The sequence below is a fragment of the Salmo salar genome, chromosome 12 (genome assembly GCF_965601325.2).
Source record: "Salmo salar chromosome 12, fSalSal1, whole genome shotgun sequence".
Taxonomy (NCBI): Eukaryota; Metazoa; Chordata; class Actinopteri; order Salmoniformes; family Salmonidae; genus Salmo; species Salmo salar.
The window spans coordinates 100,517,043-100,544,308 of record NC_138302.1 but is presented as its reverse complement, the minus strand read 5'-3'; the positions used below and the strand labels follow the sequence as shown (position 1 = coordinate 100,544,308).

Here is a 27,266-nt window from a genome sequence, read left to right as displayed (position 1 = left end):
ATATCTTGCGATAAGGATATCTTGCGATAAGGATTAAGGATATCTTGCGATAAGGATATCTTGCGATAAGGATATCTTGCGATAAGGATTAAGGATATCTTGCGATAAGGATATCTTGCGATAAGGATATCTTGCGATAAGGATTAAGGATATCTTGCGATAAGGATATCTTGAGATAAGGATTAAGGATATCTTGCGATAAGGATATGTTGCGATAAGGATTAAGGATATCTTGCGATAAGGATATCTTGCGATAAGGATTAAGGATATCTTGCGATAAGGATATCTTGCGATAAGGATTAAGGATATCTTGCGATAAGGATATCTTGCGATAAGGATTAAGGATATCTTGCGATAAGGATATCTTGCGATAAGGATTAAGGATATCTTGCGATAAGGATATCTTGCGATATGAGAAAAAGAAGGGAGAAAAAAAGAGTCCATTTTAAAATGGCAAACCAGTCATTTGTTTACGTTCCAAATGACAACCTATTCTGTATTTAGTGCACTACTTTTGACCAGGGTCTATAGGGAAAATAGTGCACTATATAGGGAATAAGGTGCCATTTGGGATACATCATCCTACATGGCAGACACCCTTTCATGTTGAACACACTAGGAAATGAACTCCATCGCCCTGGAAACATCTGACCTGGTACAGGCCTATATTATAACAAGTCTTTCCTCTATGCTAAAGGCTACCAGATATTAAAAAAAAGGTATTTTAGTTCATTATCAATGTGGTTTGCTGGTGCATTCAGAACTGTTCTAGGTGGCCTACGTTAAAACACCTCAATGCCAATGGATAGGCCTAAATAATGACTGGATAAGCCAGTGTGTTGTTAAAAATCGGTTGATTTATAAGTAGGCCTAACTTTACAGTTGGGGAAAAAAAGGGGCCATTCACTTGGCTACCTTCACTCAGCCTCCAGTATTTATGCTGCAGTAGTTTATGTGTCGGGGGGCTAGGGTCAGTCTGTTACATCTGGAGTATTTCTCTTGTCTTATCCGGTGTCCTGTGTGTATTTAAATATGCTCTCTCTAATTCTCTTTCTCTCTTTCTGTCTTTCTCTCGGAGGACCTGAGCCCTAGGACCATGCCTCAGGACTACCTGGTATGATGACTCCTTGCTGTCCCCAGTCCACCTGGCCGTGCTGCTGCTCCAGTTTCAACTGTTCTGCCTGCGGCTATGGAACCCTGACCTGTTCACCGGACGTGCTTGTTGCACCCTCGACAACTACTATGATTATTATTATTTGACCATGCTGGTCATTTATGAACATTTTAACATTTTAACATTTTGACCATGTTCTGTTTTAATATCCACCCTGCACAGCCAGAAGAGGACTGGCCACCCCTCATAGCCTGGTTCCTCTCTAGGTTTCTTCCTAGGTTTTTGGCCTTTCTAGGGAGTTTTTCCTAGGGAGTTTTTCCTAGCCACCGTGCTTCTTTCACATGCTTTGCTTGCTGTTTGGGGTTTTAGGCTGGGTTTCTGTACAGCACTTTGAGAATATCAGCTGATGTACGAAGGGCTATATAAAAATAAATTTGATTTGATTTGATTTTGACTAGTAATAACAATATACAGGCCTAAACAATGTTTTTAACCACAGGGTTTCAAGATCAGGCTCAGAATCACACAACTACCCTCCTGATACCCCCCTCTCCTGATACCCCTCCCCCTCCTCCTGACCCCCCTTCCCCTCCTCCTGATACCCCCCTCTCCTGATACCCCCCTCTGCTGATACCCCTCCCCCTCCTCCTGACCCCCCTTCCCCTCCTCCTGATACCCCCCTCTCCTGATACCCCCCTCTGCTGATACCCCTCCCCCTCCTCCTGATACCCCCCTCTCCTGATACCCCCCTCTCCTGATACCCCTCCCCCTCCTCCTGATACCCCCCTCTCCTGATACCCCCCTCTGCTGATACCCCTCCCCCTCCTCCTGATACCCCCCTCTCCTGATACCCCCCTCTCCTGATACCCCCCTCTCCTGATACCCCTCCCCCTCCTCCTGACCCCCCTTCCACTCCTCCTGATACCCCCCTCTCCTGATACCCCCCTCTCCTGATACCCCTCCCCCTCCTCCTGATACCCCCCTCTCCTGATACCCCCCCTCCCTTCTCCTGACATCTAGTTCACCACACACACACACTCCTCCACTTCAACAAACAGGACCATTCAGAGACATCAAAGAACACCTCTATGCATTGACTGCGCAGTGCTGTGGAATTAAGCATCTCGCTACATGACTCCTGGTGAGCTTGTCACTGTTGACAGAGGCTCAATGCTAAAAGCTGCTCTCAGTTAAGAATATTAGTTATGGCGGATTATCTATAGAGAGAATTATGAGATCAGATAATATAGGATAAGATGGTTATAATGACTCCTAAAAACACAATCAGGACGTTACACACAGACACAACGACAATAGACGAGAATAACACAGATCCAGCATATATATTTCTGCTTTAACAACTTGCCACTTCTTACAGATACAGTATGGAAGTTTAGCCTAATTGCTAGGCTAATTGTTTACGTCAAAAAATGTTGGATTGAGTGTTGGCTGCACGCTTCAATAGACCTTTCAGAGTTTTGTAGCTTTTGTTATTCTATAAAAGATGCAGGATGAATCATAAAAAAAACAGAACAGTTGTAGATGTCTGAAAATGCTTCATCCACATTTTTGTTAAGTGGGAGACAAAGAAAGCCTTCTGTCAGATTGATGTCTCAACTATGGTTGAGTAGGCCTCAGCCTACTTTTACGGCTACAATGAACACACTGTTTTGGAATACCAGAGGAAATGCAAACTATTGCCGTTTCAGCCAATAATCGCTCCCGCCTTTGTACTTAGTCTGTCTATACAAAAAAAAAGTACACTGTCCATGAATCATTTTGAAAAAGGTATTGAATAACCTAAGTTAAAAGGTATTTAAAAAAAATATATGTTTAAGAAATATTGATTAGCAGAGAGAAAAAAGAAAAAATAATCTATAAAATGCCTTGCCCATAAAGTGTTTAGCCTACAGTACAAAGTAAACAACATGTTTACATTAAGCCTTGAGAAACAAACCAGTAGGGATAGGACAATAGAAGTATCACGCTATTTCTGTCCCCCCATGGCTAAAATGAAAAACATGAAGCAGATGAAACTATTCGTTCCTTTAAAAACCAGCTGTATGATGTAAAATATTGTGTGCTGTAGCATGGAAAAGACATGCATTTGACTCTGGCTGACAATAGAATGATGTCTGCTTCCAACATTAGAGCTGTTTTTCTTTGACGGGGGGGGACGGGGACGGGGGACTGGGACAGGGGACGAAGGGGACGAAGGGGACGAAGGGGACGAAGGGGACGGGGGAGGCGAGGACGGGGGACTGGGACGGGGACGGGGACGAAGGGGACGGGGAGGCGAGGACGGGGGACTGGGACGGGGACGAAGGGGACGGGGACGAAGGGGACGGGGGGGCGAGGACGGGGGGACTGGGACGGGGACGGGGACGGGGACGGACGGGGGGCGAACGAGGACGGGGGGACGGGGGACGTATATAGTTATATCTCAGGATATCATTTTTGACAATATATTGTATCGTTTTGACAATATCTCAATATTATTTTTGTGATAGTTGGCTGTACCAAAACTCCAGCATTTTTTCCTTCATAGCTTGTTCTCCAGCTTCTTTTTAAAATAGGGAGACAATTTGTTTACAGCCATTTTATTGCCATGATTGATCATCTTCTCATGACTCTCTCTTGTCCCTCTGCAGCAGACATATGGTGAGCAATACATGCATGTTTGGAACACCGAATCGCAATGAAATCACAGTATCGAATCGCAATACATATAGAATTGTGACAATCACAATACATATAGAATCGTGACAATCACAATACATATAGAATCGTGACAATCACAATACATATAGAATCGTGACAATCACAATACATATAGAATCGTGACAATCACAATACATATAGAATCGTGACAATCACAATACATATAGAATCGTGACGTCCCTGGCAAATTCCCAGCCCTACTGTTTTCCTAAATAAGTCACGTTCGCTTCGTGTTTTGTTTCCTTGCTACGATACTAACGAGAATCGCAATATTGGTATCGTCCCAACCCTGCAATTGGAGCTGATGATCTCAAGAGACTTCAATGTGCTGATTCAGCTTCCTTAGAGATCTTCTAAAGAGTAGCCTAACAGTCTATACAGAACCAGTCCCATCCTAACCGTCTGTACAGAACCAGTCCCAACCTAACAGTCTGTACAGAACCTGTCCCATCCTAACCTACAGAACTAGTCCCATCCTAACCGTCTGTACAGAACCAGTCCCATCCTAACCGTCTGTACAGAACTAGTCCCATCCTAACCTACAGAACTAGTCCCATCCTAACAGTCTGTACAGAACCAGTCCCATCCTAACAGTCTGTACAGAACCAGTCCCATCCTAACAGTCTGTACAGAACCAGTCCCATCCTAACCTACAGAACCAGTCCCATCCTAACAGTCTGTACAGAACTAGACCCATCCTAACCTACAGAACCAGTCCCATCCTAACCTACAGAACTAGTCCCATCCTAACCTACAGAACCAGTCCCATCCTAACCTACAGAACCAGTCCCATCCTAACCGTCTGTACAGAACCAGTCCCATCCTAACCGTCTGTACAGAACTAGTCCCATCCTAACCTACAGAACCAGTCCTATCCTAACCGTCTGTACAGAACCAGTCCCATCCTAACCGTCTGTACAGAACCAGTCCCATCCTAACCGTCTGTACAGAACTAGTCCCATCCTAACAGTCTGTACAGAACTAGTCCCATCCTAACAGTCTGTACAGAACTAGTCCCATCCTAACCTACAGAACCAGTCCTATCCTAACCTACAGAACCAGTCCCATCCTAACAGTCTGTACAGAACCAGTCCCATCCTAACAGTCTGTACAGAACTAGTCCCATCATAACCTACAGAACCAGTCCCATCCTAACCGTCTGTACAGAACCAGTCCCATCCTAACAGTCTGTACAGAACCAGTCCCATCCTAACAGTCTGTACAGAACCAGTCCCATCCTAACCTACAGAACTAGTCCCATCCTAACCGTCTGTACAGAACTAGTCCCATCCTAACAGTCTGTACAGAACCAGTCCCATCCTAACCTACAGAACCAGTCCCATCCTAACCGTCTGTACAGAACTAGTCCCATCCTAACCGTCTGTACAGAACTAGTCCCATCCTAACCTACAGAACCAGTCCCATCCTAACCGTCTGTACAGAACCAGAGCCATCCTAACCGTCTGTACAGAACCAGTCCCATCCTAACCTACAGAACCAGTCCCATCCTAACAGTCTGTACAGAACCAGTCCCATCCTAACCGTCTGTACAGAACCAGTCCCATCCTAACAGTCTGTACAGAACTAGTCCCATCCTAACCTACAGAACCAGTCCCATCCTAACCTACAGAACCTGTCCCATCCTAACCTACAGAAACAGGTCCCATCCTAACCGTCTGTACAGAACCAGTCCCATCCTAACCGTCTGTACAGAACCAGTCCCATCCTAACAGTCTGTACAGAACCAGTCCCAGCCTAACCTACAGAACTAGTCCCATCCTAACAGTCTGTACAGAACTAGTCCCATCCTAACCTACAGAACCAGTCCCATCCTAACAGTCTGTACAGAACCAGTCCCAGCCTAACCTAGAGAACTAGTCCCATCCTAACAGTCTGTACAGAACCAGTCCCATCCTAACCTACAGAACTAGTCCCATCCTAACCGTCTGTACAGAACTAGTCCCATCCTAACCTACAGAACCAGTCTCATCCTAACAGTCTGTACAGAACCAGTCCCATCCTAACAGTCTGTACAGAACCAGTCCCATCCTAACCTACAGAACTAGTCCCATCCTAACAGTCTGTACAGAACCAGAGCCATCCTAACTGTCTGTACAGAACCAGTCCCATCCTAACCTACAGAACCTGTCCCATCCTAACCTACAGAACCAGTCCCATCCTAACCTACAGAACCAGTCCCATCCTAACCGTCTGTACAGAACCAGTCCCATCCTAACCTACAGAACCAGTCCCATCCTAACAGTCTGTACAGAACCAGTCCCATCCTAACAGTCTGTACAGAACCAGTCCCATCCTAACCTACAGAACCAGTCCCATCCTAACCTACAGAACCAGTCCCATCCTAACAGTCTGTACAGAACCAGTCCCATCCTAACCTACAGAACTAGTCCCATCCTAACCTACAGAACCAGTCCTATCCTAACCTACAGAACCAGTCCCATCCTAACCTACAGAACTAGTCCCATCCTAACAGTCTGTACAGAACCAGTCCCATCCTAACAGTCTGTACAGAACCAGTCCCATCCTAACCGTCTGTACAGAACCAGTCCCATCCAAACCTACAGAACTAGTCCCATCCTAACAGTCTGTACAGAACCAGTCCCATCCTAACCTACAGAGCCAGTCCCATCCTAACAGTCTGTACAGAACCTGTCCCATCCTAACCTACAGAACTAGTCCCATCCTAACAGTCTGTACAGAACCAGTCCCATCCTAACAGTCTGTACAGAACCAGTCCCATCCTAACAGTCTGTACAGAACCAGTCCCATCCTAACCTACAGAACTAGTCCCATCCTAACAGTCTGTACAGAACCAGTCCCATCCTAACAGTCTGTAAAGAACTAGTCCCATCCTAACAGTCTGTACAGAACTAGTCCCATCCTAACAGTCTGTACAGAACCAGTCCCATCCTAACAGTCTGTACAGAACCAGTCCCATCCTAACCTACAGAACCAGTCCCATCCTAACAGTCTGTACAGAACTAGTCCCATCCTAACCTACAGAACCAGTCCCATCCTAACCTACAGAACCAGTCCCATCCTAACCTACAGAACCAGTCCCATCCTAACCTACAGAACTAGTCCCATCCTAACAGTCTGTACAGAACCAGTCCCATCCTAACCGTCTGTACAGAACCAGTCCCATCCTAACCTACAGAACTAGTCCCATCCTAACAGTCTGTACAGAACCAGTCCCATCCTAACAGTCTGTACAGAACCAGTCCCATCCTAACAGTCTGTAAAGAACTAGTCCCATCCTAACCTACAGAACCAGTCCCATCCTAACCTACAGAACCAGTCCCATCCTAACCTACAGAACTAGTCCCATCCTAACAGTCTGTACAGAACCAGTCCCATCCTAACCGTCTGTACAGAACCAGTCCCATCCTAACCTACAGAACTAGTCCCATCCTAACAGTCTGTACAGAACCAGTCCCATCCTAACCTACAGAACCAGTCCCATCCTAACCTACAGAACCAGTCCCATCCTAACAGTCTGTACAGAACCAGTCCCATCCTAACAGTCTGTACAGAACTAGTCCCATCCTAACCTACAGAACCAGTCCCATCCTAACCGTCTGTACAGAACCAGTCCCATCCTAACCTACAGAACTAGTCCCATCCTAACCGTCTGTACAGAACCAGTCCCATCCTAACCTACAGAACCAGTCCTATCCTAACCTACAGAACCAGTCCCATCCTAACAGTCTGTACAGAACCAGAGCCATCCTAACTGTCTGTACAGAACCAGTCCCATCCTAACCTACAGAACCTGTCCCATCCTAACCTACAGAACCAGTCCCATCCTAACCGTCTGTACAGAACCAGTCCCATCCTAACCTACAGAACCAGTCCCATCCTAACAGTCTGTACAGAACTAGTCCCATCCTAACCTACAGAACCAGTCCCATCCTAACCTACAGAACCAGTCCCATCCTAACAGTCTGTACAGAACCAGTCCCATCCTAACAGTCTGTACAGAACCAGTCCCATCCTAACAGTCTGTACAGAACCAGTCCCATCCTAACCTACAGAACTAGTCCCATCCTAACAGTCTGTACAGAACCAGTCCCATCCTAACCTACAGAACCAGTCCCATCCTAACCTACAGAACTAGTCCCATCCTAACAGTCTGTACAGAACCAGTCCCATCCTAACCTACAGAACCAGTCCCATCCTAACAGTCTGTACAGAACCAGTCCCATCCTAACCTACAGAACCAGTCCCATCCTAACAGTCTGTACAGAACCAGTCCCATCCTAACCGTCTGTACAGAACCAGTCCCATCCTAACAGTCTGTACAGAACCAGTCCCATCCTAACAGTCTGTACAGAACCAGTCCCATCCTAACCTACAGAACTAGTCCCATCCTAACCGTCTGTACAGAACCAGTCCCATCCTAACAGTCTGTACAGAACCAGTCCCATCCTAACCTACAGAACCAGTCCCATCCTATCCTACAGAACCAGTCCCATCCTAACAGTCTGTACAGAACCAGTCCCATCCTAACCTACAGAACTAGTCCCATCCTAACTGTCTGTACAGAACTAGTCCCATCATAACCTACAGAACCAGTCTCATCCTAACAGTCTGTACAGAACTAGTCCCATCCTAACAGTCTGTACAGAACCAGTCCCATCCTAACCTACAGAACTAGTCCCATCCTAACAGTCTGTACAGAACTAGTCCCATCCTAACCTACAGAACCAGTCCCATCCTAACAGTCTGTACAGAACTAGTCCCATCATAACCTACAGAACCAGTCTCATCCTAACAGTCTGTACAGAACTAGTCCCATCCTAACAGTCTGTACAGAACCAGTCCCATCCTAACCTACAGAACTAGTCCTATCCTAACAGTCTGTACAGAACTGGCCTTTTCCCTATAGAAGTCTAGTTTAAATCCTCCTTTTAAAATCAATACAACCTGTTTTACCTAGAACCATCAAGGTGGCAGGTAGCCTAGCGGTTAGAGCGTTAGACCAGTAACCGAGAATCTGTCGATATGCACTCGAGAAAAGGCACTTAGGCCTAACCCTAATTGCTCAAGGGTTGCCATTGACAATGGCAGACCCTGGCAGTCTCCCCACTCTCCGAGGGCGTCTCAGGGAGAGGTTGTACATGCAACAAACAAACAAAACATTTCTAATTCACACAAACATATGAATACATTTTAGTAATTTAGCAGACGCTCTTACCCAGAGCGACTTACAGTAGTGAATACATACATTTCACACCATTTCATGCATTTTTTTTTTTTTTTTTGTACTGGCCCCCCGTGGGAATCGAACCCACAACCCTGCCGTTGTTCACACCATGCTGGCGGTGCAAACACCAAGCTCTACCAACTGAGCCACAGGGAAGACTACACACTTGTACATTTGCGGAATCTGACAAATATAAGAACCCACTATTATGTTATTATATAAAGTGTTCGTTTGCTTGTGCCTGTGGGTCAGAAAACCTTTTTTTTTTACCCAACAAAATAACCCTCAAGGAACCCTTTTAGTTGGAAGAACACAGCTACGGTACCTTTCAACCTTTTACGAAAGTTGTACAACTTTCTGTTCTGAAAAGACTAGGAGAAGAGGGATGCCAGTATTTACACATTACTACATGTGGAACTACATTTGATGCTATTGCTTCACTTTCCTACTGAAAAGTCTGAATCTCCCTTCTTTTCCTTCTGTATCCAGTAACTTTGTTGCTTCACTGCAACACTGCAGACTGATCATTAAAGGGGCATGCATGACTCGCTCCTAAACCTTTTCCCATACCCTTTAAGACAACCCACCGCAGGTTATTTACAGGCAACAGAGCAGGAACGTGTAGGTTAGGATCCAGACGACTGCTGCAGCTGAAGTGTGGACTATTACACAGCCCTGTGTGTACTTCAGCAGACAGAGGCAGTGATCCAAATAGCACCCTATATCGTATATGGTGCACTACTTTAGACGGGGGCCCTGTTCAAAAGTAGTGCACTATATTGGGAATAGGGTGGCATTTGGGACGCATGGAGAAAGTGGTGCTGCCTCAGAAGACAGCTGCTACCGCTCACAGGGAGATAAAACAAGACGACAGCTGCTACCGCTCACAGGGAGATAAAACAAGACGACAGCTGCTACCGCTCACAGGGAGATAAAACAAGACGACAGCTGCTACCGCTCACAGGGAGATAAAACAAGATGACAGCTGCTACCGCTCACAGGGAGATAAAACAAGACGACAGCTGCTACCGCTCACAGGGAGATAAAACAAGACGACAGCTGCTACCGCTCACAGGGAGATAAAACAAGACGACAGCTGCTACCGCTCACAGAGAAATAAAAGGAGGTGATGATTACTACATTATGTATTAGGGTCATGGAGAGGTAGTACTACTATATTACTACATGATGTATTAGGGTCATGGAGAGGTAGTACTACTATATTACTACATGATGTATTAGGGTCATAGAGAGATGGTACTACTATATTACTACATGATGTATTAGGGTCATAGAGAGATGGTACTACTATATTACTACATGATGTATTAGGGTCATGGAGAGGTAGTACTACTATATTACTACATGATGTATTAGGGTCATGGAGAGGTAGTACTACTATATTACTACATGATGTATTAGGGTCATGGAGAGATGGTACTACTATATTACTACATGATGTATTAGGGCCATGGAGAGGTAGTACTACTATATTACTACATGATGTATTAGGGCCATGGAGAGGTAGTACTAGTATATTACTACATGATGTATTAGGGCCATGGAGAGGTAGTACTACTATATTACTACATGATGTATTAGGGTCATGGAGAGGTAGTACTAGTATATTACTACATGATGTATTAGGGCCATGGAGAGGTAGTACTACTATATTACTACATGATGTATTAGGGTCATGGAGAGGTAGTACTACTATATTACTACATGATGTATTAGGGTCATGGAGAGGTAGTACTACTATATTACTACATGATGTATTAGGGTCATGGAGAGGTAGTACTACTATATTACTACATGATGTATTAGGGTCATGGAGAGGTAGTACTACTATATTACTACATGATGTATTAGGGTCATGGAGAGGTAGTACTACTATATTACTACATGATGTATTAGGGTCATGGAGAGGTAGTACTACTATATTACTACATGATGTATTAGGGTCATGGAGAGGTAGTACTACTATATTACTACATGATGTATTAGGGTCATGGAGAGGTAGTACTACTATATTACTACATGATGTATTAGGGTCATGGAGAGGTAGTACTACTATATTACTACATGATGTATTAGGGTCATGGAGAGGTAGTACTACTATATTACTACATGATGTATTAGGGTCATGGAGAGGTAGTACTACTATATTACTACATGATGTATTAGGGTCATGGAGAGGTAGTACTACTATATTACTACATGATGTATTAGGGTCATGGAGAGGTAGTACTACTATATTACTACATGATGTATTAGGGTCATGGAGAGGTAGTACTACTATATTACTACATGATGTATTAGGGTCATGGAGAGGTAGTACTACTATATTACTACATGATGTATTAGGGTCATGGAGAGGTAGTACTACTATATTACTACATGATGTATTAGGGTCATGGAGAGGTAGTACTACTATATTACTACATGATGTATTAGGGTCATGGAGAGATGGTACTACTATATTACTACATGATGTATTAGGGTCATGGAGAGGTAGTACTACTATATTACTACATGATGTATTAGGGTCATGGAGAGATGGTACTACTATATTACTACATGATGTATTAGGGCCATGGAGAGGTAGTACTAGTATATTACTACATGATGTATTAGGGCCATGGAGAGGTAGTACTACTATATTACTACATGATGTATTAGGGCCATGGAGAGGTAGTACTACTATATTACTACATGATGTATTAGGGTCATGGAGAGGTAGTACTACTATATTACTACATGATGTATTAGGGTCATGGAGTGGAGATACTACTATATTAATACATGATGTATTAGGGTCATGGAGAGGAGATACTACTACATGATGTATTAGGGTCATGGAGAGGTAGTACTACTATATTACTACATGATGTATTAGGGTCATGGAGTGGAGATACTACTATATTAATACATGATGTATTAGGGTCATGGAGAGGAGATACTACTATACTACTACATGATGCATTAGGGTCATGGAGAGGAGATACTACTAATCTGTGTGCAAGTGAGACATTTATTGTGGTCCGAACGGCAGTCTATTCCCTACTACATAAAGCACTACATTTGACCAGAGCCCCCTATGTGTTGTAAAGGGAAGAGGGTGCCGTTTGTGGACTTGTGCATTGTTTTCAGTGTTCAGAATGCATTCCAAGTCACTACTAAAAGCACTTTCCATTGATTATTTAATTACAGAGCAGCTCTCTGAGGTACTACATCAATGTTGTCTCATCAAATAGCAAAGGCATAGAAATGAATGACCAAACCAAATCAAACTAAATATATTATCTTGTTTCAAGATGTAAAAAAAACAAAAACACCGAAAGTGGAGAGCCACAAAACATTATTATTTTTAAAACAACCCATTTGAAAATAGGACAAGAGGACATAATTGTATAAACCTCTTGTCTCTCAATATGTAACCTAGCGTAGCAAATATAAAAGAAACACCTGAAAATATATCACCTACATACTGGTCTTGACGATAAGGAGAAGAAGAAATAAAACTGTGGGGGGGGAGTTTCTCTTCTGCATTGTTTAACCAATCCAGTAAATGTGGAGGAGGAGTTAAGATGGAAGTGTCGCCATTTTTTTTTTTTCACTCACCAAATAAGGAGTTTTTTGTATGGAGGTCAATGAGAGTGTCGAATTTGGTTAACCAAAAAAAAAAAAAAAAAAAGGTATGGCTTATTTGCTACGTGTGACTTATTTGAGCTAATAGAATATTGGTAATGATTAGGATGTTACGGTGTATAAGTAGGACATGTTACATCCTGGAAACTTGGAGAAAATAATAACACTTTATATCAGAGTTGTGCCTGGTTGTCACTTGTTACCACAGTCACAAACTCAGAAACCCCGCCTATTTCTACTATTTATCTTCTTAAAAATGGTAATTTTAAACCTAACTCTAACCTTAACCACACTGCTAACCTTATGCCTAACCCTAACCATTAAGAACAAGAAGTAAAATGTTTTGTTTTCATTAATTTTTACAATACATAACCAATTTTGACTTTGTGACTGGAGTAACTAATGGAAGCCGTTGTACCCATTGTTCACACACACACACACGTATCTGCCCTCTCATTGGCTAGAATGGTCCCACCTGATCTTACCTCTTCCCAGTTGCCTTCCGTTTTTTTGAAGATATTTACTTGAATTGTTATAATCGGCCGCTACAGCATCTGGTTAATATAACGGATCATCTATGGCGTCACGTTGTTAATTAACGTCCGAAAGAGGAAGTGAAGTCACATGCTCTCTCCATTTCCCCTGGAAACCCGGGAACATCCGACTGTTGGGGAATTCGGCCAAAAGCGGCTCAATATGTCACTGCTGTTGTCCATTATTATAAAACTGGGTTTTTCCAAGCCCAAGCCTTGAATGCTGATTGGCTGACAGCCGTAGACATGGTATATCAGACCGTATACCATTGGTATGACAAAACACTTTTATTTTTATTGATTTTTTTACTGCTCTAATAACGTTGGTAACCAGTTTATAATAGCAATAAGGCACCTTTGGGGGTTTGTGGTATATGGCCAATATACCACGGCTAAGGGCTGTATCCAGGCACTCCACATTGCATTGTGGGTAAGGACAGCCCCTTGGCCATACACCACACTCTCTCGGGCCTTATTTTAAACCCCTGTGGTGTCTTATTGCTATTATAAACTGGTTACTAAAGTAATTAGAGAAGTAAAAAGTAAAATGTTTTGTCATACCCATGGTATACGGTCTGATATACCACAGCTGTCGGTCAAATCAGCATTCAGAGCTTGAACCACCCAGTTTATAATGCTTCATTAGAAACAGCTTAAGCTTCAGAATGCAGTGCCACTCCTAACAGGCAAACCGCCAAGGTTTCAAGTATCTATGACTAAATGGGCTATGAATAACACCTCCCAGTGAATCAGAACAATAAACAAACATACAATGGTCTATTGGGTGTTAACACATGAAGAAAAAAAACACAAATGGATTTATATTCCTAAGTGTTTATAGTGCACCTCAGGGGAAAACACTCGGATAGGTCACGTAAAAAATACCACAGACTCACACACAAATACCTCGAAAGATTAACAAGAAAACAAGTGTGATGTTATCAAGAAAACATTTTTTTTTTTTAAAGGACCACACAAACATATTGAAACCAAAATGTGTTTCTAAAGAATGAAAGTGTGGTCGTCCTGTTCCTAAATGTTTCCCTGACATATGGTTGTCTGTCTTCACATGGAGAGAAAGCCATACAGAGATTAGAGATTCCCCCCCAGCTGGAAGGTTTCAAACGTCTCCATGGAGAAGAGGGACGTGAGTCAAATATTAAAACACACTTTTATTATTGAACCAAACCGTGTGGGGTTTTGATGTGAATTAAACAGTAGTGGTAAGAGATAACTGCGTTACATTGAAGATTGCAGTAAAATGTTACAGTGCGGTCGGTGATGCACAGAATCTAACGCATCCTGACTCATTTTTAGTTTTTGTATTCAACCTAACCAAATTGGACCCCCCCAACTGTTCTCTTACAACGCAAGAAAAAAAGCACATGTGTGCAAATGCACCGAAAACAAATAGCTGTAACCTACATGAAATAAATAGCTACTGGCTTCACTAGCCTGCCATAATGTGGACCTGGATCTAGCCACCTTGTAAAATGTTTTCAGCAAATCGGTGGCTATAGTGCAATAACACTGGCTAGAATAAAATCAACTAGTAGGATTTATTCATAGGAACCAGGTTAAGAAAATGGGGGAAAAAGTATTCATGAGTGTACTCAGCTAATCTAACGTAGCATGATATAATGAATGGTTACTGTAATGAGATGTAATAAACTATTAGCTGTATAGTAGTAGGCTATGTGTAAACAACATTTCCAAGGCAGGCCATGAAAAGTAGAAACGCAATAAATAAATGCTGAAATAACAAAAAGTTATATCGCTAGACATAACTTCACCTTGCAAATCTCACTGTACAGTCCTAGTAATTAAGCGGGATAGCAATATAACTGTAGTAACACCATAGAAACCGACGATAATCGGCTTAAATAAATAGTAAACCAACAGTACACGTTAACGCATACCATCTCCAACAATCTCCAACAGAGTCACCACATATGTCCTTGCACATATGCACCTGTTTTTAGCCCGGTTTGGAAAGCCATGAACCGGCCAGCAGCGACGTGACTAACAGCAGCAGCTGCGAAGGGCGAAACCGTGAGCGAAACCGTGGGCGAAACGGTGAGGTCCGAAACAGAAGAAACAGGCAGAACAGGAGGCGTTAAACAGCCAGCTACCGTGGACGACCCAGCTCACACAACACCAGATAGCTACAGACACATATCTGGCTATGGCTTGGCCAAGTTTTACCGTTCTCTAGCTAAAAGACATGCACGAATTAGATATCCGTATATATATATATATATATATATACACTTACCCGATGGCATTCACAGAATTCACATAGTTTGCTTAGCTAAAATGTGTATCTCAAAAAGTCAAAATCGTATGTTGACTTGCCCGTCCTCTCATATTTGTATCCACAGAAGGGAGACTAAGAAATATCGCTGTCCCTTCTCCTTCAGCGTTATGCCTTATTCTCCAAACACTTTCCCTGACACAGCCGGCAGACTAGATCAGTAGATCCAAGAAACATCACCCCACATACAAGACAGGAGCACAGATTGGTTTTGTTTTGTTTGAAATATGAAACCCTTATATCAGGAACTGACCTTTTTTAAATCGGTGCATATATTATATTCCTTGAAATCCCTCTTCTTTTGTAGAAGGACTGAAAAAAGAAGAACCAGCGGTAAAGGGATAGGCTCTCCTTCTCTGGACGTCTCCAACAAGTATAGTCTGTTGTCTTTGCTAGATGGTAGTGAGTCTCCACAGGAAGCTTGTGTTCGGGTCCACCACCCTTTTGGGACGCAGAAGCCCTAGCCTACCCTAATAAAACAAAATGATTTACAAGTCCTAGCCTACCCTAATAAAATAAAATGATTTACAAGTCTTAGCCTACTTGGGCTTCTCTGCGGTTGTAGGTTGGCTGCTTCTGAAAATCAAGTTAACCAACAACAAAACAAAAAAAAGAAAGGAAAAACCGAAGGATAACATACCCAGGGCAATCACATGACGGGCTAAGTGGCAGAACAACCTCCCGGATCAGCTAGAGAGGTCTACACTCATTTAGCAAGCTCTCTCCCTCTCTTTCTCTTTCTCTTTCTCTCTCTCTCTCTCTCTCTCTCTCTTTCCCCGAGACGCACACAAATGTCTCCTACGTCTTTGAGCTGTGTCCGAGGAGCCAGCCCTTTAGGAATGAATTCTCCTCCACTCCACTGGCCTGAGTGGGAGAGAGGGAGGGAGGGAGCGCCTGGAATCACTCCGCCCCAAATTGGCTCTCCACCTTATTTCCACCGTTCTCAAAACTAGTCTGACATTAAGCAGCAGCCTAGTGGAAAATAATCATTCAGAAATATGCATAGTATTTCAGACCGTTACCACAGTGACACACACACATGAACATGATTAGCCTAGAATAGGATTGAATAGAATAGAATATAATAGAATACAATAGAATAGAATGGAAACAAAAGATTCCATTCAATTTACATTTGATTATTAATAATAAATAATCCAATCGATCAGTCAACCATTGAATCAATCAAATGTATTTACCAAACCCCTTTTGACAACAGTTGGCACTATTAAGAACCCAAATTATCTGCTAAATGACTATGTAACAAATTCTTTAAAAACATCTTAAGGATCAGCCCCTTTTTTTCCAATTTTCTCCTAAAATGACGTACCCAAATCTAACTGCCTGTAGTTCAGGCCCTGAAGCAAGGATATGCATTTTCTTGGTACCATTTGAAAGGAAACACTTAAGTTTATGGAAATGTGAAAGGAATGTACGAGAATATAATGCATTAGATCTGGTAAAAGATAATACAAAGAAAAAAACTACAATTTATTTTATTTGTTTTGTACCATCATCTTTGAAATGCAAGAGAAAGTCCATAATGTATTATTCCAGCCCAGGTGCAATTTAAATATTGGGCACTAGATGGCAGCGATGTATGTGCAAAGTTTTAATCTGATCCAATGAACAATTGCATTTCTGTTCAAAATGTTGTATCAAGACTGCCCAAATGTGCCTAATTTGTTAATTAATAACTTTTCATGTTCAAACGTGTGCACTCTCCTCAAAACAATAGCATGCTATTCTTTCACTGTAATAGCTACTGTAAATTGGACAGTGCAGTTAGATTAACAAGAATTTAAGCTTTCTGCCAACATCAGATATGTCTATGTCCTGTGAATTGTCCCGCAGGGGACCCACCAATCCTGTAGATGTTTTTTTTTAAATATATAATGTTTGTTGTACAGTACATAGATATATACGAGCAAAAAGGTTTAATGTAAATACAGACGCTCTTATACAGAGCAACTTACAGGAGCAATTAGGGTTAAGTGCCTTGCTCAAGGGAACATTGACAGATTGTTCACCTAGTCAACTCGGGGATATGAACCTGTGACCTTTCAATGCTCCATTCTCTTAACCGGTAGGCTACCTGCCACACCCAGATGGCATATAACAAATATAACAAAGGAGTAGGCCTAAGTAGGATTTCTTGACCACTAGCAGCCATAATTCTGACCCAATAACAGTTATTTTTCACCATAATTATGATCCAATCACATTTCTTATTCACCATAACTCTGATTCAATCACATTTCTTATTCTCCATAACTCTGATCCAATCACATTTCTTATTCACTTTAATTCTGACTCAATCACATTTCTTATTCACCTTAATTCTGACTCAATCACATTTCTTATTCACTTTAATTCTGACTCAATCACATTTCTTATTCACTGTAATTCTGTTCGACTAACATTTCTTATTCACCATACAGCTGACAGCCTATATTGTTGAGACAAGACATATTTTGATATAAGAAGTAAAAAATACTTATTTTAGGAGTGTGATCTGCTGGTTATTTGTTTTGGTGATGTAATTTATTTCTCACTAGCTAGTCTGTGTTGTTACTGTGCAGTCAGTGTGGAAATTGATTGGCTCATGTGAGGACAAGACAATCAAATAATTTGAATGAGGTCGTACTCCCCTGCTCAACCAATGGTTGCGTGCAACGTCATCGACTGTGTCATCGACCGACAGATTGCCATAACATGTAATGTGGTTAACTGATATGTAAAAATACCTGTCGACTGAAGTGATTTAGGGCCCCCAAAAAGCTAAGGTCGGCCGTGAATCAGTTACCCAACCAAGACACGGCCCCCCAGTTACCCATGTGGGCCACCTACCTCCTCTCCTCCCCACATCTGATGATTAGCAGATCGGCAGCAGGCTATCTACACTCATTGAGAGCAAGCTCCTGTGATTGGTGGTTGCAGTAAAAATGTTTTTATATCTATGGTCTTGGGCCCCCTACGGGCTTGGGCCCCCTACGGGCTTGGGCCCCCTACGGGCTTGGGTCCCCCTACGGGCTTGGTCCCCCTACGGCCTTGGGCCCCCTACCAGCTTGGGCCCCCTACGGGCTTGGTCCCCCTACGGCCTTGGGCCCCCTACCGGCTTGGGCCCCCTACGGGCTTGGGCCCCCTACGGTCTTGGGCCCCCTACGGGCTTGGGCCCCCTACGGCCTTGGGCCCCCTACCAGCTTGGGTCCCCTACGGTCTTGGGCCCCCTACGGGCTTGGTCCCCTACGGGCTTGGTCCCCCTACGGGCTTGGGCCCCCTACGGGCTTGGGCCCCCTACCGGCTTGGGCCCCCTACGGGCTTGGGCCCCCTACGGGCTTGGGCCCCTGGGGCTTCAGCTCCTATTAAACCGCAGCATTATTCAGGCCCTGTCTTGAATAATTTGTCATTTTCTCTGAACTAGATTGCCTGATAATGTAATGCATACTCTACAGTACAGGGGATTGCCCGCCTGTAGTTTAACATAGGCTACTGTTTCTGCTATATTATAATAATGTACTCAATCACAACGTGAGCTAGATCACATTATAATGTCATGTATACAGAAGGTAGAGCACTTCCTGTTTAGTTTTAACAAAGGCCACCATATCTGTCATATACCATCAGGGACAATTGTCTGTATATTATCTCAGGTGTAGGCTGGAACATTTCTGAGGTTATGCTCAATGTTAATTCACATTAAAGGCACTGTCTCGGAGAGAGTTATGTACAGAATGTATAATGGCAAATATTGAGATAACCAGAACGAAAGCAAAATGTAAAGTATGCAGGTCTTTGTATGACACTGTGAACGTCAGAGGCAATCCATCTGAGAGTATCTAATAACAAGTGACCAGGGAAACTCTCCAGAGAACATTACAGTTTGCCAGGCTTCAAATCCTATTATCTTGTTTTTTTGGTCTTTTTAAGTTGCAGGTATTAGTGAAAGCCAAGGGACAACAATGACTTGGTCCCAAATGGCACCCTATTCTCTATGTGGTCCTTTACTTTGGACCAGAACCCATAGGGTTTATACGGCCCATAGGGAACTGGGACCCATAGGGCTCTGGTCAAAAGCAGTGCACTATATAGGGTGTATGGTGGCGTTTGGGACGCACAAACAATTCCGTTTTACTTCTTGAAATCTGTTATGCCTCAAGAGAATGTATTGTCACACATAAAGTGATGATTCTGTGATGATTCTGTAATTCTCATTATGGGAAAATATGGTTATTAAACGCTGTATTGGAAGAGATAATATAATGAGGACTTCCTGGATGGAAGCTTTTCTTAGCATGTCAAGTTATGAATTGGCAATTTTGATGGACAACACCATTGTATACTCAAAGCCAAACCCAGGTACATACAGTACCAATAGCTATAGGTACTGTATTAATGAACATAAACCTCATATGGTCATTTGTCTTGCAGTAGCATATTATAGCCACATTATCACCTCAGACATTGCTTAAAGGGTGTTCCTGGATGCAAATTATATTGTATCAGAGAGATATTTACATGGTCAAAATCTGAGTGAAGGTGTGTGTTTTCTGCTTCGAAGCACCATTGACCCAGTAAGTTAAATAGCCTCCCCAGGACATCTCAGTAAATATGCTGCCTCCCTTATTAATATTGCATCTCAACCTCATAAAAATTGGACACAAAACACTGAAAGGAGGAGGGGAACTGGGAGCAGAGAGAGGAGAGAGAGAGAGAGGGGGGGTTGGAGAGAGAGAGGTTGGAGGGGATAAGAGACGAGAGAAATGGACTGGCAGCATGAGCAGGGAGAAGGGGGGAGCAGGCAGAGAGCCGGGGAATCAGGGAGAGAGAGCGGGAGCAGGAAGAGAGGGATCGCAAAGAGACAGAGGGAGGGGGGGGGGGGGTGGAGAGCAGAGAGAGATGGCTGAGATAGATGGAGAGGAGAGAGGGGGAAAGAGAAAGGGAAAGAAGATAGAGAGAGCAGAATGAGAGAGAACCGGCGATGCTTATAAGGGAAGCAATCCATGCCCAGACGTTGTATTCCACGTGTAGGCAGTCGACCCGCATGGTCACATGGTCTATGGTGGTCACAGTGGCTAATGGCTCATCAATATGCATGGAGCTGACGGATGACAGTGGCAGCAGGTTATGGGAGATATTTAAAGGACTCTGATGTAGAAGCCCTCTCATCGTCACTTCCTGTTGACATGCCATATTATTCTTGCGGGTTCAAAGGAAGTATACTGTAAATGTTGAATATCAACCTTTTTTTGTTCGTGGATCATCAATATGCATGGAAAAGGACTTCAGCGCTGTCTGTTTGAGGAAGATAGAGAAAAAGGAAATGTACTGTTTTATTTTGCTGCTTCTACACATCATCTTTTAAATACCACCTGAGTGATATGATCACAGCATTTCCACCAACTTGGTGTTTGTCAGTTTAACTGCAACTGACATGACCCACAACCATATACTGTATACTGCATATTAGCTCTGATCTCTCAGTCCTGTCGAGGTTGTGATGTGGAAGCCTTATTTCTCATGTTATCCAGTCGGCATGCAGGCTTGCCTTAGCGGTCAAGGACGGGTATACTGTAAAATTCACATTATAGACTGATTCATATTGATTCCTCAAGGGCAATTCAATAGGGCAACCTGAGTAAATGTTTCATTCTCATCAACCTTATTCTGTATCTGATCAAGCTTGGTTATAGACAATCTAAATATGAATTTAATATACAAATTAAATCTTTGTTGAAAATGTGTCCTCCTTGCAGGTGTATTTTACATAGATTGCTTAAGAAATATGCACATGGCATGTTTGTCATGATGACAACACTATAGCTTGTCTTGCTCATTGAAATAGAATCCAGGGTTAGAGGTTCCAAGCCCTTTCTATGTATTATATTGGAATAGAATCCAGGATTAGAGGTTCCAAACCCTTTCTACGTATTCTATTGGAATAGAATCCAGGGTTAGAGGTTCCAAACCCTTTCTATGTATTATATTGGAATAGAATACAGGATTAGAGGTTCCACGCCCTTTCTACGTATTATATTGGAATAGAATCCAGGATTAGAGGTTCCAAACACTTTCTACGTATTATATTGGAATAGAATCCAGGATTAGAGGTTCCAAACCCTTTCTATGTATTATATTGGAATAGAATCCAGGATTAGAGGTTCCAAACCCTTTCTATGTATTATATTGGAATAGAATCCAGGGTTAGAGGTTCCAAACACTTTCTACGTATTATATGTCTATGGTCTTACTTTCCCTTTCCTGACACATTTCAGCTAGATCACAGCTTTTAGTTCCACGGTGATAATTACTGTGAACTTGTATCCACACCTCTCCGCAGAGGTGCTGAGCTTTCTTAGATTACCACAGGTATTAACGCCGGGATTACCTTTCAATAATTACCCTAATCTTCCATTCTCTACAGATCAACTTTACATGAAGATACTCTGCCTATCTAAGTGTGATTCTCATGGTGTAAAATGACATTACACAGCATTTAACTGTGAGATTTGTAACGCGTTCTAGAGTTCTAGAGTGCTTCTACATTTTCATTGCTTGCTGTTTGGGGTTTTATGGATGGGTTTTCTGTACAGCACTTTGTGACATCGGCTGATGTACAAAAGGGCTTCATAAGTACGTTTGATTGATTGATTGGCAGAGTTACGGGCTCTACTTGTGAAGGACTCAGTGAATGGTGTTAAGTGCGTCATCGTGGCAATTCCCAGTCAAAGGGCTCTGTTTGTTATTAAATCTTTATTTCACCAGGTCGTCCCATTGAGGTCAAAATACTCGCTTTTCAAAAGGGATACCTGGCTTGTACTAACAGCTACGGTATTTTCCAAATGATTACAAAGGTTACAAAGTCAGTCTCACCTTCATGTTTAATCCGTCTCACCTTCATGGTTAATCTGTCTCACCTTCATGTTTAATCCGTCTCACCTTCATGGTTAATCCGTCTCACCTTCATGTTTAATCCGTCTCACCTTCATGTTTAATCCGTCTCACCTTCATGTTAATAATCAGTCTCACCTTCATGTTTAATCTGTCTCACCTTCATGTTTAATCAGTCTCATCTTCATGTTTAATCCGTCTCACCTTCATGTTAATAATCAGTCTCACCTTCATGTTTAATCAGTCTCACCTTCATTTTTAATCCATCTCACCTTCATGTTTAATCCGTCTCACCTTCATGTTTAATCCGTCTCACCTTCATGTTTAATCCGTCTCACCTTCATGTTTAATCCGTCTCACCTTCATGTTAATAATCCATCTCACCTTCATGTTAATAATCAGTCTCACCTTCATGTTTAATCCGTCTCACCTTCATGTTTAATCAGTCTCACCTTCATGTTTAATCAGTCTCACCTTCATGTTTAATCTGTCTCACCTTCATGTTTAATCCGTCTCACCTTCATGTTTAATCTGTCTCACCTTCATGTTTAATCTGTCTCACCTTCATGTTTAATCAGTCTCACCTTCATGTTTAATCCGTCTCACCTTCATGTTTAATCAGTCTCACCTTCATGTTTAATCCGTCTCACCTTCATGTTTAATCTGTCTCACCTTCATGTTAATAATCAGTCTCACCTTCATGTTAATAATCAGTCTCACCTTCATGGTTAATCTGTCTCACCTTCATGTTTAATCCGTCTCACCTTCATGTTTAATCCATCTCACCTTCATTTTTAATCAGTCTCACCTTCATGTTTAATCTGTCTCACCTTCATGTTTAATCCGTCTCACCTTCATGTTTAATCTGTCTCACCTTCATGTTTAATCCGTCTCACCTTCATGTTAATAATCAGTCTCACCTTCATGGTTAATCTGTCTCACCTTCATGTTTAATCCGTCTCACCTTCATGTTTAATCCATCTCACCTTCATTTTTAATCAGTCTCACCTTCATGTTTAATCTGTCTCACCTTCATTTTTAATCAGTCTCATCTTCATGTTTAATCTGTCTCACCTTCATGTTTAATCAGTCTCACCTTCATGTTTAATCATATGCCGCTTCAATAACCCAATCTGCAAGTGTGAATTACCTTTCAGTCCCTTAGCACAGTGGAGACTTACCAGGAACAAGACTTGTAGCGCTAGATAGAGACTGAGGCAGGCAGAGGTGATGTGCAGTGCAGGAGGCACCATGCAGGCTGTGAACTTTGATGTAATTCCACAGCCAAGTCCCTAAGGGAGTGCACCTCCCTGTCAAAGAATTTCAGACGAGGCATCTAAAGCCAGGCGGCTGCAAGACCCACCCTACCTTAATAGTAGTCCCTTAGGGCCTAGGGGCTTTAGGAAAGTTAGGGGAAAACCCCATTACTGTCACAGTAGGCACATCTCTATCTCCACCTCCCCACATCCCCACCTCTTTCTCTGCCCCCACCCCCCACCCCCCCCCCCCCCCCCCCCATAGGCCCCTGGGAATCAGGACAGGTCACTAAAGTATCTCTTTGTGGAGAGAAAACGTGCAAAGTCATGTCATTGATCCTTTGTCTTGTAATTTTTTTACAAAGGACTCCTATCTATCTCCAGAGTCAGTGCTTTAGGCCATATTAGTTGGTAATCTCACAACACAGGTGTCTGCCCAGCTACCTGGGGCTGTCTACTGACCACGACCAGGGAGAGAGAAAGGTTGACATTGGCAAGGTACAAAACCAAGGATCATGAAGACGCACGCACACATGCACGCGCGCACACACACACGCACGTACACACACACACACACACACACACACACACAAAGGGATCTCATCTTATTGATCTCACATTCTTTCATGGAGTGGTCTGTTTTTCTCCTAACAAAACAGGTGGAGAGGTTCAGGTACACTGTTAGAAGAAAAAAATGCTTAGTAAAACCATACAGGGTTCTTTGGTTTATGTCCCCGTAGAGGAACCCGAGAACTATGAATGGTTAGACCAGCCTCATTAGCCTTTAGAATTATAACAATAATGACATACAATATATCATAAGGCCTATCTTTGAGGACCTAGTTATATCCTGACACAGGGGTGTTAGGAAACTCCTGGTTTACAGGCTACATCAGGCCTGCAAGTCACATTATGCTGGATTGTAAAGTGATGTGTAATTCCTATCAGAATCCAGCCAGAGTGGGGATATTTGACAAGTGTCAATTTTTTTCTTCTTTTTGCACTCGCAACCTGCATTCAGAATGACTGCCATGGTAGGGAAGATTGAATTCTGAGACTACCTCAATCATATAAACTGGACATCCATCCTGGTAACGTAAGCAATAACTCCAACTACTAACATATTGGATTCGTTTAGAAACATTTACGTTATTTATCTTTGTGTAGTACAAACAATCAATGTTCATGCAAAAAAATACAGATTTTAAAATAAAGAATTCTGGAAATCATGCTGCAATAGAGCATGCTGGGAAATATGATATATGGCTCTATGTAGAACCATTCTTGCCTTCCAAAGAATCATCAAAGAACCATTTCTTCCAAAAATAGTTATTCAGATCAAAATTGTTCTTGGTTAGAACCCTATCCCTTCACAAAGAAAAAAAAGGGTTCCAAAAAGGTTCTAACAGTGTAGTGTGAAGATGGCAGGTAGCCTAGCAGTTAAGAGTATTGGGCCAGTAAGTGAAAGGGTTACTGGTTCAAATCCCCAAGCTGTGTCCTTGAACAAGGCAACTTAACCATAATGACTCCTGTAAGTCACTCTGGATAAGAATGTTTACTGTGAGGTAAGGATTGTGCATTTGCTTAAAGGGAAATGTATTGCTTATTGAAAATGCCTTTGTTGCTCTGAATTTGCAACAAGATCTCACAGTCTCACTTCAGTGTTCAACGTTTGTCCGGGGAGGGATAAACATCAAATGTAGACTGTTAAACATAGGTATTATTTCCAACTAGATAAGGTATTGGTTAAGGTTTGGGACAGAGTTAAAACAGAAAAAAATTATGATTCATTTTAGGCATTAATTCTGAATGGTTAAGGTAAGGGTTAAGGTAAGGGTTAAGGTAAGGGTTAAGCTAAGGGTTAAGATAAAGGTTAAGGTAAGGGTTAAGGTAAGGGTTAAGGTAAGGGTTAAGATAAAGGTTAAGGTAAGGGTTAAGGTAAGGGTTAAGATAAAGGTTAAGGTAAGGGTTAAGTGAAGGGTTAAGGTAAGGGTTAAGGTAAGGGTTAAGGTAAGGGTTAAGGTAAAGGTTAAGGTAAGGGTTAAGGTAAAGGTTAAGCTAAAGGTTAAGGTAAGGGTTAAGGTAAGGGTTAAGGTAGGGGTTAAGGTAAGGGTTAAGATAAAGGTTAAGGTAAAGGTTAAGGTAGAGGTTAAGGTAAGGGTTAAGGTAAGGGTTAAGTGAAGGGTTAAGGTAAAGGTTAAGGTAAAGGTTAAGGTAGAGGTTAAGGTAAAGGTTAAGGTAAGGGTTAAGCTAAAGGTTAAGGTAAGGGTTAAGGTAAGGGTTAAGATAAAGGTTAAGGTAAGGGTTAAGGTAAGGGTTAAGGTAAAGGTTAAGGTAAGGGTTAAGGTAAGGGTTAAGATAAAGGTTAAGGTAAGGGTTAAGGTAAGGGTTAAGGTAAGGGTCAAGGTTTGGGATAGAGTTGAACAGATCAAATTAAAACGATAGCCTAACACTGGGATTGCACCTGTGATTCTTAGAGCCTGAGCGCGCTGTTTCTGCTCTTTCCCCTACCCCCATTCACAACGCTCTAGCAAACCGACAGCCTACTGGATGGTAATAGGCACTCACATAGCCCCTAGTGGACGGTATTGAAAGTATCTCCCAAAGTCCTGTGGACCTGAACAAACGTTGAATACTGAAGTCGATCTGGTGAGACCTGGCTGGAATATGTGATGGAATAACACATAGCACAGATGAATAAACCAAGACAGGTTTAAAAATATTGCCTAAGGCACATTCATTTCTACCGCTATGGTGTTGATGTAACATCTAGAGACTTTGAGGGAAAGAAATACTGTCATTATCTCAACTTGATCTTACAAGCCCGGGCTGCTTATCTAATACAATAATAAGTTAAGGGGTTTGGATTCATCGCTAATTTGAATCACTGTTGTGCATGGCTGGCCCCCTGCCTTCTGATGAAACACACACACACACACACACACACACACACACACACACACACACACACACACACACACACAACCTGCCTTCTGATGAAACGCATGCACGCACACACACACGCACACACACACACACACACACACACACACACACACACACACACACACACACACACACACACACACACACACACACACAACCTGCCTTCTGATGACACAGAAACAAACTATCTGTTCTGAAGGTTTTGGGTTTCTCTCAGAGAGCTAAATGAGCCATACTGTACACTGGAAATAGATTGGTTCCTGTGGGTCTTCCTGGTCCTTTTGTTCTCCCGATCTGGAATACATCACCATCAAATGTCAACCGCATTACCTCCCGAGATCATTTTCATCGGTCATCGTCCCTTTCGTGTATATTCCCCCCCAAGCCGTACGCAGCGACAGCTCTCAAGGAACTAAACTGGACTTTGGTCAAACTGGAAACCAATCTGAGGATTTTTTTTTCTCGCAAGGCTGCAGGCCCCAAGACGGCATCCCAAGCCACATCCTCAGAGCATGTGCAGACCAGCTGGCTGGAGTGTTTAAGTACGTATTCAATCTCTCCCTATCCCAGTCTGTTGTCTCCACTTGCTTCAAGATGTTCACCATTGTTCCAG

The 27,266-nt window shown here is 42.6% G+C and overlaps 1 protein-coding gene across 4 annotated transcripts in view; it reads right to left on the bottom strand.

Annotated features, from left to right (window-relative positions):
* The window catches only part of LOC106565061 (dystroglycan 1), a 100,818-nt gene extending 84,403 nt beyond the window's left edge, over positions 1 to 16,415 (bottom strand). The window contains exon 1 of one of the 4 annotated variants that reach the window (XM_014131685.3): positions 15,814 to 16,415. The gene's annotated coding sequence lies outside the window, so the exon portion shown is untranslated. Of the gene's footprint in view, positions 1 to 15,521; positions 15,709 to 15,813 lie in introns of those variants that run through there. The other 3 variants (XM_014131687.3, XM_082959519.1, XM_014131686.3) reach the window with 3 other exon arrangements.
* Positions 16,416 to 27,266: the final 10,851 nt, after the last annotated feature.